At 39.2% G+C, this 18,481-nt stretch overlaps 1 protein-coding gene and 2 pseudogenes across 3 annotated transcripts in view; 2 read left to right on the top strand and 1 right to left on the bottom strand.

Moving 5' to 3' along the window:
• The window catches only part of LOC145495977 (uncharacterized), a 192,652-nt pseudogene extending 189,033 nt beyond the window's left edge, over nucleotides 1–3,619 (top strand). Inside the window, exon 17 of the transcript XR_014050509.1 lies at nucleotides 260–3,619. The product of XR_014050509.1 is annotated as an uncharacterized LOC145495977 (transcript). The remainder of the gene's footprint in view (nucleotides 1–259) is intronic.
• The window catches only part of LOC145495612 (uncharacterized), a 265,207-nt gene that overhangs the window by 95,941 nt on the left and 150,785 nt on the right, over nucleotides 1–18,481 (bottom strand). The gene's annotated exons all lie outside the window — the stretch shown is intronic.
• Nucleotides 13,655–18,481, top strand: part of LOC145496065 (uncharacterized) — an 11,393-nt pseudogene continuing 6,566 nt past the window's right edge. The window contains exon 1 of the transcript XR_014050513.1: nucleotides 13,655–18,044. The product of XR_014050513.1 is annotated as an uncharacterized LOC145496065 (transcript). The remainder of the gene's footprint in view (nucleotides 18,045–18,481) is intronic.

Below are 18,481 nucleotides of genomic sequence, written 5' to 3'. Positions count from 1 at the left end.
GATACAAAAACTTGAACACGGAAGTATTTTTTCAAAACTAAACTTATCACATACTAAACTTGTTAGTGCGAAGGTGCGGTCATAGTGGCTATTTATATAATATGTCAAATTATTCTCGCATTTTGTTTAGTTCTTATTACTCTATTGTTCGAACTGTAAGTGTTATTTATATATTCGCTTATTTGTTTGTTTCTAAATTAAATATGCAATTACATTTACCTCCATGATAATTTACATTTTAAAACATTTTACTCAATAGTTATTTCACAAGGAAGCGTCCGTATCAGTGGAAGTACTTTATCAACCGGTAGAGTCGAAATCTTCTACAACGATCAGTGGGGCACTATATGTGATCATAGTTGGGATATAAATGACGCCAACGTGCTGTGCAAGCAGCTTGGTTTCCCACAGGCCTCGCACGTATACAGTGGCGCAACTCATGGACAGGGAACCGGTCCCATATGGATGGATGACGTAGCATGCTCAGGGAGCGAGTCACATATCTATGACTGCAGTCACCGTGGATGGGGAAACAATGCTTGTACCCATAGTAATGACGCCAGTGTAAGGTGTTCTTATAGCTCTTCTGTGGTTCGCTTGGTAGGCGGTGGAATTAACTCTGGCCGGGTTGAAGTTTATCATAACGGACAATGGGGCACGGTGTGTGATGACGGCTGGGGTATGAATGACGCAAATGTGGTGTGTCGTCAACTTGGCTTCCCCAGCGCGTCCTCCGCTCCTCATAGTGCAGCATATGGCCAGGGATCAGATCCAATCTGGATGGATGATGTAGCCTGCCAAGGAGGCGAGTCTTCACTATTTGCATGTACTCATTATGGATGGGGATCGCACAACTGTGTTCATCACGAGGATGCAAGCGTTGTTTGTAACGCTTAGACTGCTAAAAACTCTGCGTAAAAAAAGGTTTAATCATGCAGTATCTGGTCCCTTTTGGTTGATTATCTAATTTAGCAACATATATATCACTACAGGAACTAGAGGTTAGTCTAAATTTCAGTTCGATTCATTTTATACCATTTGTACAATTAACTCTCATCTAAAGAAGATATATACAGCGATTGTTTTCCTTGTTTTTATTAATACAGTAGGATGATTAGTTGGGTAGCACAAGAGAAAATGAGGGAACAGCCCCATGAATTTTCCCTTTAGGACTTGACTTTCTTAATCATTGACTTCATAGTTGAGGATCTCAGTAAACTGAGACGTTTATAAGTAGAAGTTCAAGCTGAAAACTGCACGTGCATAGTCCGTTTAAACGCTATAGATTATGTCAAGTAATTTCGCAGAGATCCTCAGCGCGTGCTCCTCACAATCCCTTGGCCAGTCGCTGATGACCAAAAGTTGCTTTGTTATTTAAGATTTGTAAGGATTTAGGGCTTGAGGTGCTTTTGGATACCATGAGATTTTAGGGTGAACCCTTATAGAATCATACGACCCTCTTCGCCAAATAACTACTTTGCGTAGTCACGATAATTGGTTAATATATCGTAAGAGATATATTTAGTAGGTAATTTAAAGGCCAAAAACTCTTTTTATTCTCCTCGTGATCTACACATCACCCAAGCAAACTTTAAAAAATTTTATTTGAACAAAACGCGATTATTATTATTTTGTGTGAGGTCTTTTCAAGTTTATGTTTTCGCGGTAAACCCATGCCAATGATAAGATAGCCGGACGAGGTCATGTTATGTAGTTTAAGTAATCTGAGTTTTGTTAATTTTCATTACGCAATGCATTTTCAAAACGAAGGAAAATAGTAATTTTTCGCATCTTGCCGTCTTGTCTCAGAAAACTCTCGACTCAACTTATTCTAACTTGAGTCACATTCGTAGGAGACTAATATACCAAATTTGGAGGCATATTTGAAAGTTTTCGATCATTATTTTTTCAAATTGCGTTTTCTTCAAGTCTACATTTTCTTTGGTATGTTTGGTAGGAGTCTTAAAGGCGCAAAGTATATTTGTGTGAAATTGATTTGTGAAAACTTCAAGGACAATAGAGCTAACATTTTCATATATTCATTTTTCATTTTTAGCAAGGGGTGGGTGATGGGTTAACTTAAATTGCGATATTTTTATTATTTTATTTGTTTTTGTTTTGTATTGGGTTTTTTGGCCCTCATAGCAACGAAATTGCCATCTACGCAAATTAATTTTGACACATGCTCCTTTTTTTCTGTATGTTTGTTACAATCCGTTTTTTCCCCAATGTTTTTTTTTTTCTCTGCGATATTGCGGTTATCCGCATCCCCAGATGACAATAAAAAAAGGATGAAACTTTATTTCGTAGAGTGTTAAGGTGATTTTTATTGCTATATACGTTTAAGGAGACAGTATCTAGTTAATAGTTTCACAGGTGCAGCTTAAAGTTTTAAAGGAAAACGCACTGTTTGTAGGAAGTGGTTTCTACCACCTAAAAAAAGGGGAAAAATTATGAAACAAAGGTGTCGGATATCACTGATTTTTGTTAGTGGCCATGGCCTTGTTATGATAACTGTTTTTGCTTTATATCTATAGGTTTAAGGACACAATATCTAATTTATAGCTTCACAGGCGCAAGCTTAAGAATTGGTTTCTACCAGCTACATTAAAAATAAATAAAGAAATAAATAGAAACAGAGGTGTTGGGTATCAATGACCACGACCTTGTTTTTTTGCTTTATACGTTTAAGAACACAATCTTTGGTTCTGGCAGTTTCCCTGAAGAAAAGAGAGTACTGCCTCATCTTTTAAAACTGATCTTTGCCTAGTTTCCTTCAACAATTTCAACTGTCATTGGTATTGCGAGGTTCTGTTTATGAACGAACATTCAATCAATTATTTCTATCCACTTGCATACCCATATCGTTGTACAGAGAGGGGAGGGGAAGGAGGGGGGAGGAGGTGGTGCTGGAATTTGTCTGCGGTTTGTTGGTCACGATGTTATTTTTGATCCACTATCTTGGATTTCACTAGAAAATAACCTACATTGATGGAAGTTAATCCAAATGACAATGGAAAAACAATGAATAAAAAACACTGAAACATGATAAATTCGAAATTTGGCTCGTCCTGTTTTTCAAAATGCAATTGTTATTAGACATGTCAAATGACCTAAAAAAAAAAAAAAAAAAATGCAGTATACATGTAAATCAACGTTCAGCATGGGATGACTCTTTCCTCCTAATTTTTTGTGCTCCATTTTTTACTCTGTTCCTCAAGGTTACTGAATTCCTGGAAGAGGCTAGACTGTAGAATGAATGGTGAAAAGTGTGCTGATGTGTCTTATCTTCATGACTCGTGTTTCCGTAGGAAAGCCCGAGTGTTACAATGCAAGCCAGGCGTTCCTGACGTAGAGCGTGGAAACTGGGGATGAGAATGCGACAGATTGCTTTATCGTGTCTCTGCTCTTCGTGAGCAATGCAATATACAGAATGCTGTGTTTTGTGAAGAAAGTTTGTGAAGAATCACGCCTTATACGTTCATCTCGCATACAAAGATGTCGATCGTTTTCGGAACGGGTCGGTCCTAGAATTATATTGTTCGGAAGGCTACCAGACAAGCAAAGTTCGCGCTAGTTTTTGCGAGATAGCAATAAATGAGCCATGTACGAGTTCAAATATGCTGGACGAGCACTTCAGCTGTTGAAAAAAATGAAGAATCATCGCAAACAGAGCTTCAAAGATCAAGCAACCATAATACAATTGGATGAAGAGAATATACTCAACGAAATAACTTCAATAGTAAATATCTAAGCGTAATTCTTGTGTTTAAATATCCTGATTTTTTATTTGCTTTTATTGTATTCAATAATCTTACTTGCAAAGTACATATATGTTATTTGCCGGCTGGGAGGTCCGTATGGTTAAAAACTTTAACCGAAGTCTTGAAAATGTTGGCCGAGGCCAAAGGCAGCATTTTCAAGCCCGAGGTCACAGTTTTTCACTTTAGGACCGACCCTAAGCCGGCAAATAAAATTTTTATTCCTTTCCCTGCGGTAAATTGGCTTACAAGTTGGTTTGTTTACGCAACTTTGTCATTGAATTGGCTTACGTGCTGTCTAAACACCATCGTAACAAATCTAATAAGCGAACGAACGAGTGACTCCGATACTAGACAAAGAAAGATGTATGAAAGAACAGATTTATTTCGAACTAGTTTATGTTAGTTGTATCTAGTTCACCAGTTAAATTCTCCAAAATTGTTTTTCCGGTGTGAAATTTCGTGCAAAGTTTGAAGTCGTTCAACAAAAACAATGTCTATCAGTCGTTGCGAATCACTCGAAATCAGACTCTTTTAACGTAAATTGAGAAGCAGAATTCGAGGAAATTCATTAAGTATGTCTCTTAAATACAGCAACGATCATTGAGTTAAACTCAACAGCAATTGACTTTTTTTTTGCATAAAATTGTCCGGCGAGAGAAATACAGGACTACACGCCATTACAGGGCCGAGCTACAAACAACCAAACAAACTTTCGTAACTTCGAAATACTCAATTGAATTTACTTACAGTGTTCCTTGCCATTTCAAAGCGAATAGAGATAAACTTGCGTTGATTAATCGTCGATGGAAACGTAAAAAGGGCAAAGGTTGACGATTACCGCTAGTTCACTCACGAAAATTGACCAACACGACAGTTTCACCCGCGCTGTTTCGCGCTGTTATCGTGATCGTGGTCAGAGATAGGAAAATCCGGACCGCGCTAAGAACCAATCAGATTGCAGAATTCGATACCGTGCCCTCTTGAGCAAAAATAAGATTTGATATTTCGGTACTAAGCCCGAGTAAACGTTCTTGGAGCGTCTAGTTTCTTGTTTCAAGCTTTAATCGTAAATCGTGAGCACAGTATACTTCCACACTTTCACGTTAAAAGCTTTTCTTTCTGTTCATATCGGTTGAGGAGATCTCATTGTCTGAGATCGCAATACTCTGTTGTGACTCAGAGAGTATAATTTACCAAGTACGGGTGGAACACTATGTAGTTGATTTATCGCAAATATTTGACAACTTGATTCCATGTTGCCGTGCGTCTATTCAGTAATAGATCACAGATGACGTCAAAATGTGGTAAGAACAAGCCGACTGTGTCACTGATGTTGTTACATGTACCACATTATTATCTATTACTATTATTATTATATTATTTTTATTACTATTATTATTATTATTATTATTATTATTTTTACAAGGAGTGGTGTTGTGAAAACATTAATCTGACTAAAAGATTATTTTGAGGCTGAGAAAAGTTGAATTTTTTAAATAAATTAATCTCATAAACATTTTGCCTTTTGGGTTTGTTACAGTGCGTTTACTGAAACCGGAGCCACCCAGACAATGAAAACCAATCAGATGGCAGAACTGGAACAAAAGATTCCAACATTTTCAAATCCAGCCAATCAAATGTCCGGTAAAAAACAATGAAATCTCAACTTGTTCGTTGTGATGCTCGCGACTACGTGGTCTCAAGCTCAAGCCGTTGGTAACTTTCGCGTTAGACATTATTGTGTTACTTTAGATTTTACATTTACAACCGCGAGAAGTTCATTAGATTGACCGTTTTCCACTGTGAACATACGGCCACACAAACATCATCTTTACGGTTGTCGTTTAAAATCGTAGAATAATGTAATAGATTTTGACACTTTTTACAAAATAAATTCCGCTCCTACAATGAGTGAAGTGAAGTGAAAGACTTTATTTAATGAGGGTGACCCGTGACAGTAACTTAAGTTACTGATAAACTTGGGGCCCTCAGCTTAAAATAATTAGAATGCTAAAAATATATTATTTACAATAAAATGCTAAAATACGATATTATTTACAATAAAATACTTAATTAAGTTACTATTAAAAATGGTTACAAGTAATAAACTGGACTTACAATTTCAAACATACTACGAATAATAAGAGTTAAAAAATTCCATTAGTTTTCTGAGAGTTAAATAAAGTGACAGTTCGACTAGTACGTTGTGCTGCAAGAATAATACGCGCAGCCCGTTTTTGCATACGGAGAACTCTCTCGAGTGCCTCTTTGTTACACGATGTCCATACTGTGCTTGCATACATGAAGAGTGGTTTGATTACTGCGTTATAGTAGATCAATTTTTGATTCTTTTTCAAGTAGCAGCTTATATGGCGTAGAAGACCAATTCGTTTTGAAAGTTTGTTACATAGTTCGTCAACATGTGCTTCGTAAGTTAGGTTCTCGTCGATTATCACTCCAAGAAGTTTATGTCTACCAACTTGTTCAATTTCTGTATTTTGCATCCTAGCTTCAAATTTTCCTGCGTCATGGGTTTTACGTCTGCGCAGACGCTTTCCCGTAGCCAACAACGCTTTGGTTTTCTTGGTATTTATAAACATTTTGTTTTCACTAGCCCATTTCTCAACTTCTGTCAAGTCCTTTGTTAATGATTTGTTTAGTGCAGGAATAGCTTTCCAGTCTGAGCGTAAAGACAAGGTGGTATCGTCTGCATAGATATCCATAGTTGACTTGTGAACGTTTAGAGGCATGTCATTGACAAACAGGAGGAAAAGCACCGGTCCCAATATTGATCCTTGGGGAACGCCCTGTCTGATAGTCAGCTGTTCAGATGTGGTTTTCCCTAATGTAATAAATTGCTTTCTCTGAGACAGGTACGATTGAAACCAGGCAACAGACGGAGGGCTTGCACCGTAAATAGACAGCTTTTTTAGAAGAAGTTCGTGATTTATAACATCAAAAGCTTTACGAAAATCTATAAATACCAGACCGGTCACTTCGTCATTGTCCATGTTTTTCAGGATGTGATCTGTAAGTCTGATTAGAGCTGTTTCTGTAGAGTGACCTGACCTGAAGGCTGATTGATACTCATATAACATGTTGTTGTCATGTAAAAACTTAAGAAGACAGCTGGCTACGTGTTTTTCGATAATCTTCGAAAAGACAGGTAAAACTGATATCGGGCGGTAATTGTTGATATCGTTTCGTGCGCCACCCTTGTGCAATGGTGTAACTTTTGCTACTTTCCAACGGTCTGGAAAACTGTTTATCGATATTGAAAGGTTCAGCAATTTGCATAATGGACTTGCAAACGCTGGTGCAATAATTTTGAGTACACGAATACTTATGCCATCGTGCCCAGAGGCCTTGTTACAAGCGATTTTCCCTATGGTGTCAATGATCTGCTTAGGCGTTATTGGAGGGATGTTGAAAGCCACATTATCATTCAATCGCGAAGAGACAAAAGTTTTCAGCTTGGTGTCATCAAACTCTACGCCAGCGTCGTTTTCCTTGCCAATTTGATCTAGGATGTTTACGAAGTACTGATTAAGCTCATTTGCAATGGAAACTTCGTCACTAATGATGTTGTTTCCTGTGTTTAATTCATCGATGCGAACTCGAGGTTTACTAGTCCCACTTAATGTTTTGAGTGCTTGCCAAACTCCTTTTGGATTTCCTTTGTTTTCGTCGATTTTCTTGCGGAAGAAACTTCTCTTTGTTTTTTTGATGAGACTTGTAGTTTTACCCTTTGCATGCGTATAGCGTTCCCAGTCTGCAGGCAGATTTGAAATTCGCGCCGTTTTCAACAGCTTGTCTCTTGTTTTCATAGACGACAAGATCTCTTTAGTCATCCAAGCAGGCTGGTTCGGTTTCTTGACGCGTTTAGATTTTAGTGGAATGTGCCTGTCCAAAACGTCATTTAGCATTGTTTCCATTGTAATCAAAACATCGTTTAAATCATCAAAAACAAAGGCAATGTCCCATGCGGCACATTGTAGATCATGTAATAGTTCATTTGTATTCAGATTTTTGAAGTCACGATATTCTATAGTACTGTGGGTTTGATCTCTTTGCTTTTTGGAGTATTTACGTCTAATAAAAACTGGCAAGTGGTCTGAAAGACCAATATCTGGTACAGAGATTTCAGTAACAAAACCAGGATGCGTTGCGTAGACATGGTCGAGACAAGTTGAGCTCACGGGACGTGTAACTTTGTGCACGAGTTGGCTTAAATTTAGGCTTTTTAATGCCTTCGCTAATCGATGATGTTTGTAGACATATGTATCCAAGAAGTTTATATTAAAGTCTCCAAACACATACATTTCTTGGTTTCTTAAATAAGCTGTTTCAATGTTAAGCTCCAGTTTGGCATCCGTGTCCGCCGTTGAAGAAGGCGGGCGATAAACAGCTCCTGTGAGTATCGGGCGATTTGATTTATAGGGATAGACTTGTAACCAGACGGTTTCTAGATCCATTTCTTCCAGGCTTGTAATTCTTTCGACTTTTAGATTGTCAGCAACGTAGGCGAGAATTCCGCCGCCCTTCTTGGTTCCTTGCCGGTCTTTCCTGAAGAGCGTGTAGCCAGGTATTTCTAGAACGCAGTCAGGTTTGTTTGGTTTAAGAAATGTTTCGAGGAGAAAAAGCACATCGATTTCTTGACGTCTAGTGGTTAGTAATAACCTTATCTGCTCAAACTTAGTGTCCGTTAGATTGTTTACGTTCCACTGTCCTAGTCTGAGACCTTTTCCTGGTAAACATACCTTAGACAAATTGACTGTCTTGTCATTCTTGTTATCACTTGGAGTAGTCGGGCCAGGATTCGGGTTTACATCACAGGCCTTAAAAATTTCGAGTTCCAAAATACGAGGATTGAAAGTTGAAACACCATTTGTAGTATATTTAATCACAGAGTGAAAGAATTTTCGCTTGAAGTTCTTCGGTTGGAATGCTGAAACTGCCTTTAGTCCCAAAATGGCCGCGCTCGTCGGGCCTTGCTTTGTTGCCGTAACACATTGCTGCTGATATCTACCCAAATTTCCGATATAATCGCTATCAGAGAAGTTATGATCGTAATAACTTGCTGAGAGAAGCACAAGTACTTCGAAAACCAACTGTAGTACTCGAAAATTTAGCCTTTTCACCGAGTAAGACGCCATGGCACTCACGCCACGTGCATTCTCTCTACCATGACAACAAACCACTTGCTGCAATACTGAAGAAACCGGTCGCAAACAATCCTGTTCGTCTTCAGAGAATGTTCTGCAGAATGTTAAAGGCAAGGATCTCCTCATTGCTGACGCCCTTAGCAGATCCCAAACGACCAATCAGAACCGAAGCAAGAGTGAACAAGAGATTGAAACTACTGGGTTGGTTCTTGAAGAACAAAGCGTAAAACGCCACCCAAGTGAAATTCCAGACGAAACAGCCAAAGACAACATCCTACAGTTAGTTATCCACCACATATATGCAGGCTGGACAATCGGCAAAAGGTATGTGCTTGTTGAAATCCTCCCATTCTGGACCATCAAAGACAAACTGTTATCAAGTGATGGAGCTGTATACAGAGGTGATCGCATCGTAGTTCCAACTGCTATGAGAAAGATCAAGCACACATGTGCTCGAACATCTCTTTGGTTGCCCGGGATGAACTCTCAGCTGGAACAGTTCATTCCCACATGCGAAGTGTGCAATTAATTTCAGAAAAACAGCCAAAAGGAAACAATGAGTCATCCAATTCCTATAATAACAAAGCGCGCTAGTCCTATATCTGATTCCTATGAGCCATCATGAACGAAATCTCTATGAACGCACGGCCGTGCGTATAAGATGACGTGTGCAGTTTCAATTTAGCTGCAAAATTTCCGTCGATTTTAGTGCAAGTTCCTTTCGTTTAAGTTTCGGCAACGTGAAGATTATTCTAAACAATCCAAACTCTACCTGGAGCCTTTGACTTTTGCCAAGCTAAGATGCTTACTTAAACTTGAATATTTTGAGTTTGTTTATCTACATTTTCATTGAGTATTTTTGACTTTGTTTGCCTACATTTTCATTATAGTTGATTCGAAGAAGCGAATTTTTCTTTGCCCATTTAGAAACCAGGTTAGCGTTTTCGTTCAACCGTTGCTCAACTGATCGTGGCGTGTTAGGATCCTAATGACCTTTGTTTTCCTTCACCATGCATTGTGAGAACTTTGTAGTCAATCAAACATAAAACAATGATGTTTTAGCGCCCAAGTTGTTGTCGCCATGTTATAAAAGAATTGGTTCAGGCTTTTAGCTGTGCGTATATCGAGTTGTGGATTCACTTGGGAAGTTTGGAGGGCACTCAACAAGCTAGAGTTGCTCGAGGCATAGCCTCGAGCAACTCTTACGCTTCTTTAGTGCTCTCCAAACTTCCCTTAAATCCACAACTCGATATAGGTACGTTAAGCATGAACCAATTCTAGAACTTTGTCGAAAATTGGGTGTGACATTTTAGAGTGGAACAAAGGACACTATCTGGTGTTAATTGATTATGAAAGGGGATTGGATTGAATTTGACCGAATGAACAACCAAACCGCAGCTGAAACCATTGATCTGATGCAAAAACAATTTGCAAGATGGGGAATTCCTGATGAAATCGTTATTGACTGTGGCAATAATTGTGACTCGGCAGAATTTTCACAATTCTGTCAACGGAAGAAGATAAAGCGCACGAAATCTTCTTTGAATTTACAGTGAAGATTGCCAAAACAGTACTGAGAAAATCCGAAAAAACTGCATAAACCCGTATAAAACATCACTGGACCAGCGCAATACACCCACGGTAGGAATGACAACATCTCCCTCACAGCGATTATTAAACTGGGAAACTGAAAACTGAAATACCTATGAAAGCAACTCTCCTAACCCCGCAACTTGCTGAACAGGTTTTGGTGGAAAAAGCAGAGCAAGAAATCTCATGTCTATTATGATAGAAATGCCAAAGATCTGAATGAATTATCGACTGGCGATACGGTAAGAATCAAGCCTGACGGACTAGTGAAAGGACAAGAGTGGAGGAGAGTCACGGATACCGGTTCTATGATGTAAAAGTAGATGGCAAAGTACTTAGAAGAAATCATGTTCACCTGATGCCAGATAAGCAAGACAACGCCCCAAACATGTCACCTCAGTTCCACACAACAGAGACCAAAGACTACCAAGACAGCCAAACCTACAAATAAGATGTCACTATCACTGCCAAACGAACACGTTCGGGGCGCTTGGTAAAAGTACCTGGACGACACTCTCTTTAGACTGGTTTAACGTAAAATTTTACTGGGGGAAAGGTGGTAGGATATTGGGCCCCAAAGTAGACTATTACGGGTTGTGTTTGAGAAAAGACTTGGGGAGTAAGTGTTGTGTTGACTTCGATGGACTGTTGTCCTGTTCTTTTTTCCTCGTGCCCTCATGTAACAGTGGGTGTTAGTTAGCAGGGGTCCTTCTAAAGTTAGTAAATAATATAGTTTCTCATGGTTATCAGTTGTTAATTCAACACAGTCTTCTATCTACAATGTCTACAAGTTTTTTTGAGAAAGACGAAAAACAGTAATTATCGGTTATCTTTTAAAACACTTGTCGTGGCTTTTAGTAATAGAAATAAGTGCCTTACTTAGTCAGAAATGTTTGGCGTTCGATATGTCTAAATCTCTCTAATTTTCCTACGATGCTCGTAGAACCATTCTCCCGCTTAATAAATTCTGCTATGAATATATATTTTGAATTTTATAAACAATGACAAAACGGTCGTGGACATGTTCCCTGTCCGCGATCATTTTGAGCTATTTTGATATTTAGGGAAACAAGCACAATTATAAATACTATTGAAAGTGTTATTCAGTTTTAGTTCTACCGCGGTGATTCGATTTCCCGCCCTCCTCCAATAAAAGCCCCGCTCCAATATAGACGCCCCGATAGCGAAAATAACATTTAAGACATTGATATAGAAAAACCTGCCTAGACGAACGAATTATGATGTCTGCTTTTCTCATTTGCACTTAATATAGAGAACATTATGACTATAATTAGAGTCCCTACTGCAACAGTTTTTCGGTTAAAGTATGTTCTTCTTTTAAGTATTGTAAAAGATGTAAATATAAATGTAAGTAGAATTAAAGATGTGAATGGTCCAAAAGAAATATCAGCCGCGTGCCTAGTAAGTCCCTCCCCGCTCTGTATCAAAAGCTTGCCTTTAACAACCAAAAGAGGGTATTAACCCCGCGGGTGTTATGCTCATAAGTTTGCAAGCAGGTGTTTCATTTGAACATAAACTAAACTTGAGTTCACAATGAAGTCCCATAGATATGTTTTCAATATTCAAGTTAACTTGATCACGCAAAAATATTTAGAGGAAAATAAACAAAAACTTTACATGTAAGAAGTTTAATAAGTACACACATATATAAAAAAGAAACTGTAATATATTAATAGCTTTTGAATAAAACATTCAATAAAGGAGGGACGAAAAAAAAAAAAAATAATAAAAAAAATAAATAAATACAGTCGATAAAATTCACCCAAACGCATCTTTCATTTAAAGAAAAAAAAAAAAAAAATATATATATATATATATATATATATATAAGAATAATAATAAAAAAATAAATAAATACAGTCGATAAAATTCACCCTTAAACAGGCGAGTAAGAACGAATTCTTTCCTTCAAGTGTAGTCGAGGAAACCGCAGAAATATTATGATTACATGTCCATCTCAAAGGTAAATATCTTTTTGTTTGCTCGCATTAAACATGCATAATTTAAACAGGAAGTCTAATTAACAGCGGGAGGAATTACACTGACGTGAGTAACTAAGTAAGTCTCGTACAGCTACCACGCTTATCAACCGCATCGCCCAAAAAACGGTGACAACTTGCAGTGAGTTGTTCATTCGACTAAATATCAATGTCGCTAGCTTAACGTTATCCTAACATTGTCTACAAGACTCTAGAGCCTGCCAAGACGCCGTTTTGGTGTCAAACATGAATGGTACTGCCCTCGTTGTTTTGCTGTCATGGATTTTAATGATGCTTTGTCCAACGCACACGGAGGGTAAGTTCGACTGTCTTTGCATTTTTTTGTACTTATAAATTTAGGTTTGATTCACCTTTGAACATCCTAACAGCCACAAGTGACACGGGTTGGCATCCCGAACTTTGTCATGAGCAATTTGAGTATATATCGTTTGCATTTCCCATCCTCGACGTTGTGTCCATAATCTTGTTTTTTTTTTTCCTCCGGGTATTCCGCTTTTCCTCTCTACATAAAAACCGGTCTTTTAAATTCAAATTAGAAGCGGAATCCAAGGACAATGGGTTTTTCAGTCTCAAGCCTGTTACATACCACTCTTCGTGTTAAAGAAAGTTGAATATTTCATATCCTCGAGTTTTGCAGAGTTCAGTTGGGTCAAACAAAATTGTTAAAATTTTCGCGGGTAAAAGACTGTCGCAATATTTCAATAGGCTCACTACTGACTTCCTCAGACATGACTCGAAAGTAGTACATGCATGGAAATGTTGTGAATCAAGGCAATCTGAAAACTTACCTGAAAATTGATCTGCACTAGAGGGGGAAAACCAGTCTGTAAATTGCATGTTTACTTAATAATTAACACGGTCTAAAATAGGTTGACGCTGAATTGTTTTTCCGACTTTAATATTATTGCCTCAAACACGTTTTGTGAGAGCTTTTCGGGCAATCTTTAAAAAACCTTTTAAGTCTAAAATAAGTCGACTGTAACAAGTCTTCTCTAAGAAAGTGAAGCAAAGTTACAAGTAATTTTTTAGCCTCCCTTTAATATTTGTGTTCATTGAGGGAAGAACACAAACAATCATATTTATACATCTGCAGAAATAAAAGTAAAAGAGGGCGGTTCTCGGGTGTGTGTCTGCAACAAATTTCAAGTAGAATTCAACCAGCGAGGAGGGCTATAATCCTACTCTATTAAATCTGCGGTAAACATATTTTGAGTTTTATCAAACAACGGAAAAAAAAAAAAAAATAAAATAACAGTAGCTATACCATGTTGCCTGTCGGCCATTCTTAGAAGCAGAAAAAACAAGTTCGACTATATTCTCAATTTCTCCGACGGTAATTGTGACAAACTATGAACTTTGCATGCAAGCGTTACTGTCAGTTATTGTCAGTGATTGTCAAGTGTGTTTTATCAGTTATAACATGCGCGGCCGGCGATCAGAATTCTGGCGTCGTGGAGCATGAATGGTCGCTCGCAATATGCTCCGTTATTAAATAACATATTATCAAGAAACCTCTCGTTGCATGGTGTCTGGAATGGTTTGATCACCAATGGCTTACCCTCAGTCGTTGCCTGTGCCTCATTCTCTCGATATTAATGACTCCAACGTTGCAGAGAAATAGATCGAATGGAAGGAAATGTGGTTACAGTAAAGTGTAGCGGCTAAAGTCAACAGAGAAGATGGCGAGGTTCAAGTGGCTACGTTTTTCACGGCAATAGGTCCAGAAGCGAGAAAATTCTTTAAAACGTGGAATTTAACTGCTCCTGAGAGAAAGGATATCAAAGCGGTCATCGAGCAGTTCGACAACTGCTGTACCTAAGAAAGTATATTCCTTTTGACCTTTATCGTTTCAATTTACGGCAGCAAGAGCGGGGCGAATCCTTTGATCGGTACGTAACTGCTCTTCGCCATATCGCTGATAAGTGTGTTTTTGATGCCATTACGCCAGATGATATCCTTGGAGACAGGATTATTTTTGGCATTGCCGACAACAAAGTCAGGGAGAGGCTTTTACGGGAACCCGAACTTAATCTCGCCAAGACGTCTGATATTTGTCCCAAGCTCAGATCAAGGCAGTAGGCGATTTCAACTCGGTCAACCATCACATAGTCAAAGACAACGAAGAAGGAAAGTCGCCTACTACTCCTGCAAAGCAATTGCGATATCCTTACCGATTTTGGGGAAGAAAACAAGAAGCTTACCCTGCTTGGGGCAAGAAGTGCAACAGGTGCTGAAAAGAAAATGCCGTTTGAATTCTAACTCCAGACAAGCCTCAATGGTAGAGGAAGAAGATGATTACCCTGTCTTTCAGGTGTTCATGGTGTCGGCAAGCCAAAGTTCTGACTCGAATTTCGTTACGCTAAATGTGGCAAGCGGGAACTTCGTACGGTTTGAGACTGACACTGGCGCCCGATGCAATGTTTCACCAGTCCATATCTACAAGAAGGCAACGGGTGATTACAGCCTGAAGGACATTACTCCAGTGAAGTCGTCAATTTTGTCTTATGCTGGTGGGAGCATTCCGTTAAGATCCAAGTGAGGCATGAACATGGATCGTTTACTTTTCTGTTACTATGTCGTCTGGTGGAGAGAAACGTCGCCGTCCAATCCTAGGTAAAACGGAATGCGAAGGAATCGGCCGGGCGTAGTCTAAATCAAAGACTCAGACGCGATAAGGAGGCCCGATACAAGTGGTGTTGTAGTGTTCTCTCTCCAAGGCACCATTTGTAGTGCCAAAGTGTATACTAAAGATCGATGTTTTCGAAGATGGCCTCAGCGCTCTTGACGGCGAATACCATATCAGGCTCAATGAATCAGCAAAGCCGGTGCAGTACGTTCCCCACCTAGGTCAGGTTGTTCTTCGCGATAAAATCAAAGAAACTCTTGAGGAGCTGCATGGTTCTGGAGTCGTTGAACCGGTCACGAAACTTACACCCTAGATCTCCTCTATGTTGGTTGTCACCAAAAGGAACGAAAAAAATTCGCGTATTCCTTGACCCAAAGAATCTGAACAAAGCAATTTTTCGCGAGAACTATCGAGGACATCGCTAGTCATCTACATGGAGCTAAAGTACTTTCAGTCCTCGACGCAAAAAATGGGTTCTGGCATGTGAAGTTGGACAAGGATTCGTCGCATCTTACCACTTTCCATACACCCCTTGGTCGCTATCGATGGTGTAGAATGCCATTTGGTATAACTTCCGTCCCCGAAGTTTTTCAGCGGAGAATGCATGACCTGATCGACGGTCTCACCGGCACAGAGGTTGTGATAGATGATTTTATGGTGGCTGGGTTTGGGGACAATTATAAGGAAACTCTGCGTGATCACAATAGAAACCTTGTCGTCTTTCTCCAGCGGTTTTCACAGCGTGGGGTAAAGCTGGCTGTGTAAAAACTTCAGCTTTGCTTAGACGAAGTCCCGTTAATAGGTTACTACGTAACTAAATCGAGCCTGAAAACTCACCCCGACAAGGTGCGCGCCATACTGGAAATGCCACGCACCACTGATGTGAAGAGTTTACTCCGCTTCAATGGCACCGTTCAGTACTTAGCTAAATTTCTTCCTGGCCTCTTAGAGATCCCTCACCCCCTTCGCCAGCTAACTGTGCAAAACGCTGAGTGGATATGGTCAGATTCACGGGAGAAAGCGTGGAACGACATTAAAACATCCATCACGCAAGCACCTGTCTTACTTTACTATAGCTTAAATGATGAGGTCACCCTCTAATGGGATACTTCTGATATAGGATTGGGAGCCGCCCTTCTTATATTACAGCAGCCAGTAAGCTTTGCATCGAAAGCCCTTGCCCAAACTAAAACGAGAACGCTCAAACTGATAAAGAGCTCGTCGCCATTGTGTTCGCTTGCGAGAAATTTGAGAAGTATATTTTTGGACGTGATGGTGTCCACGTGGAAACAGACCACAATTCCTTGGACGAGATTTTTTAACAATAGTTTCTGTTACGTACCTGCAAGACGGCAGCGAATGCTGCTCCGACTTCAGCGTTACACTCTCGAAGTTAGCATGTACTAGAAAGGCCCTATCATGTATATCGCTGATACCCTGAGCCGAGCGTATCTCAATGAAAGGACGTCTTGCGAAGAAGTGAAGTCTCTAGAGTCTGTAGACCATACACATCGAGACCTTGCGTGTCTCTCCGTCTCGACTTGAGCAGATTGAGAAAGAATCCTCTCAATACTACAAAACGAAAATTTAGAGAATAAGAAATTTTTATCGTCTCTTGTCAAGCGTTAATATTTCGTAGGTTACATATCGACTGTAAAAAAATACTAGTTTTCTTTATTGTGACCAATTTTGCGATTCGACAACTGGAAATCTTGATATCTTGCCAAAAATCAAACCGCAAGGCGCGTGTAGGGAAGGGTATTAGTTCCTATAGGCACTTACACTACTCGAGAATATTTCAAATGTCACTTGTAGAAAGGCTTAGGCAGTTTTTAGAGAATCTTCCACGGCGCTCATAGTTGCAGATTCGATGACGCATTCGCATTCATATGATTTCAGTTCAAATTTGAGTAAAATCGCGGAGAAATAAAGGTATTTACCTTTGTAACAAGTTTAAAGGCAGAGACAAACAAACAAACAAACAAACTAACTAACAATTAAACAGACGGGGAAGCAAATGAAATAAACAAGGAAAAAACAAATAAAGAAATAAAAATAATATTAAAAATAGCTTAAATTTGAAAAGAGAGATATCCTAAAGAAAGTCAGATGTTTCCCAACTTGACTGAGTATATTTTGTTGATAAGTTGTGGTTTCTATCTTCTACTTTCTCTCTTATTGATTGAGCAGCTGAGTACTACAAATAACACAACATTTTACAGTACCGATTAATAGGTTTCAACTGCATTGAATTAAGTGATGACAATTCATAAAATTTCAACAATTCCAGGTCTCTATTCGTGGAAGACAGGGAAAGAAACGGGCATGAAAGGGCTCTATTCAGTTCCAGTTCTATTTGCCCTGTGTCAAGTGTTCTATGAAGCTACTGCTCAGCAATGTAATGAGCGGAAAGGCGGAAAGTCCATACTTGGCATGATGCTACAGTGACACATCTTTAAAAGGATCACTGGGGCAACATTGGGTGACGTATGCTTGCGGGAGTGTTACCTTGACGTCAGGTGTCAGAGCTTTAACTTTGTCATTTCCCAAAACATGTGTGAATTGAACAACCGCACAAAGGAAGCCAGACCTGAAGATTTCTTTGCTGACCCGGAGAGATATTATTTTGCAAGAGACTGGAAAAGAGGTAAGTTAATTGCAATTGAAAGAAACATTTATGATACATATTTATTTAAACTAAGACTTACACGTCTTTTTCGCTTTCCAGAAATGCTAGGCTCTATCCCTGAACTGCCCGCTGAAACGTGCAAAGAAATCAAGGCCAGTGAAGGAGGACAAGCGGTCAGCGGCAAATACTGGTTCGATTCCATTATACCCGGGGAGACTGTACTCTCTCACTGTGACATGGAGAAAGAAGGTAAATTGAGAGCGAAAATGAGAGGCTTGAAACCTTCTATTGCTGGGAAACGAGAAGGGTATTGGGAAAGGAGGCAGAATACTTGTCTCAATTCAAGGAAAAACATAGCGCTCTTCTCTGCGGTAAGACTAAACCTACAGTGATTCACAGTGTTGTGGAATATCCTTATTTTGACAGCTAAACTGAATGTTTGTTTAAGTTACATTACTAAACTACACTGAGCATTCGAATCCTGGAGACGGTCTCGATATTTTGGTTGAAGAAAAGAGTCTTCTCAAAATCTCAATTCATGCCATTTGGCATTGCTCTTAATATCTCCACCTGTATCGATCCTATGGCAAGCATGTGACTAATTATTGAATGTTGCAGAGGTAATGACAGTCATATTTTCAGGCTTTACTCTTGGCAGAAAAATTGAACAATTATAGTTGAATATG

This window comes from Orbicella franksi, chromosome 8 (genome assembly GCF_964199315.1).
Source record: "Orbicella franksi chromosome 8, jaOrbFran1.1, whole genome shotgun sequence".
In the NCBI taxonomy this organism is placed as follows: Eukaryota; Metazoa; Cnidaria; class Anthozoa; order Scleractinia; family Merulinidae; genus Orbicella; species Orbicella franksi.
This window is presented reverse-complemented; position numbering and strand designations above follow the sequence as displayed.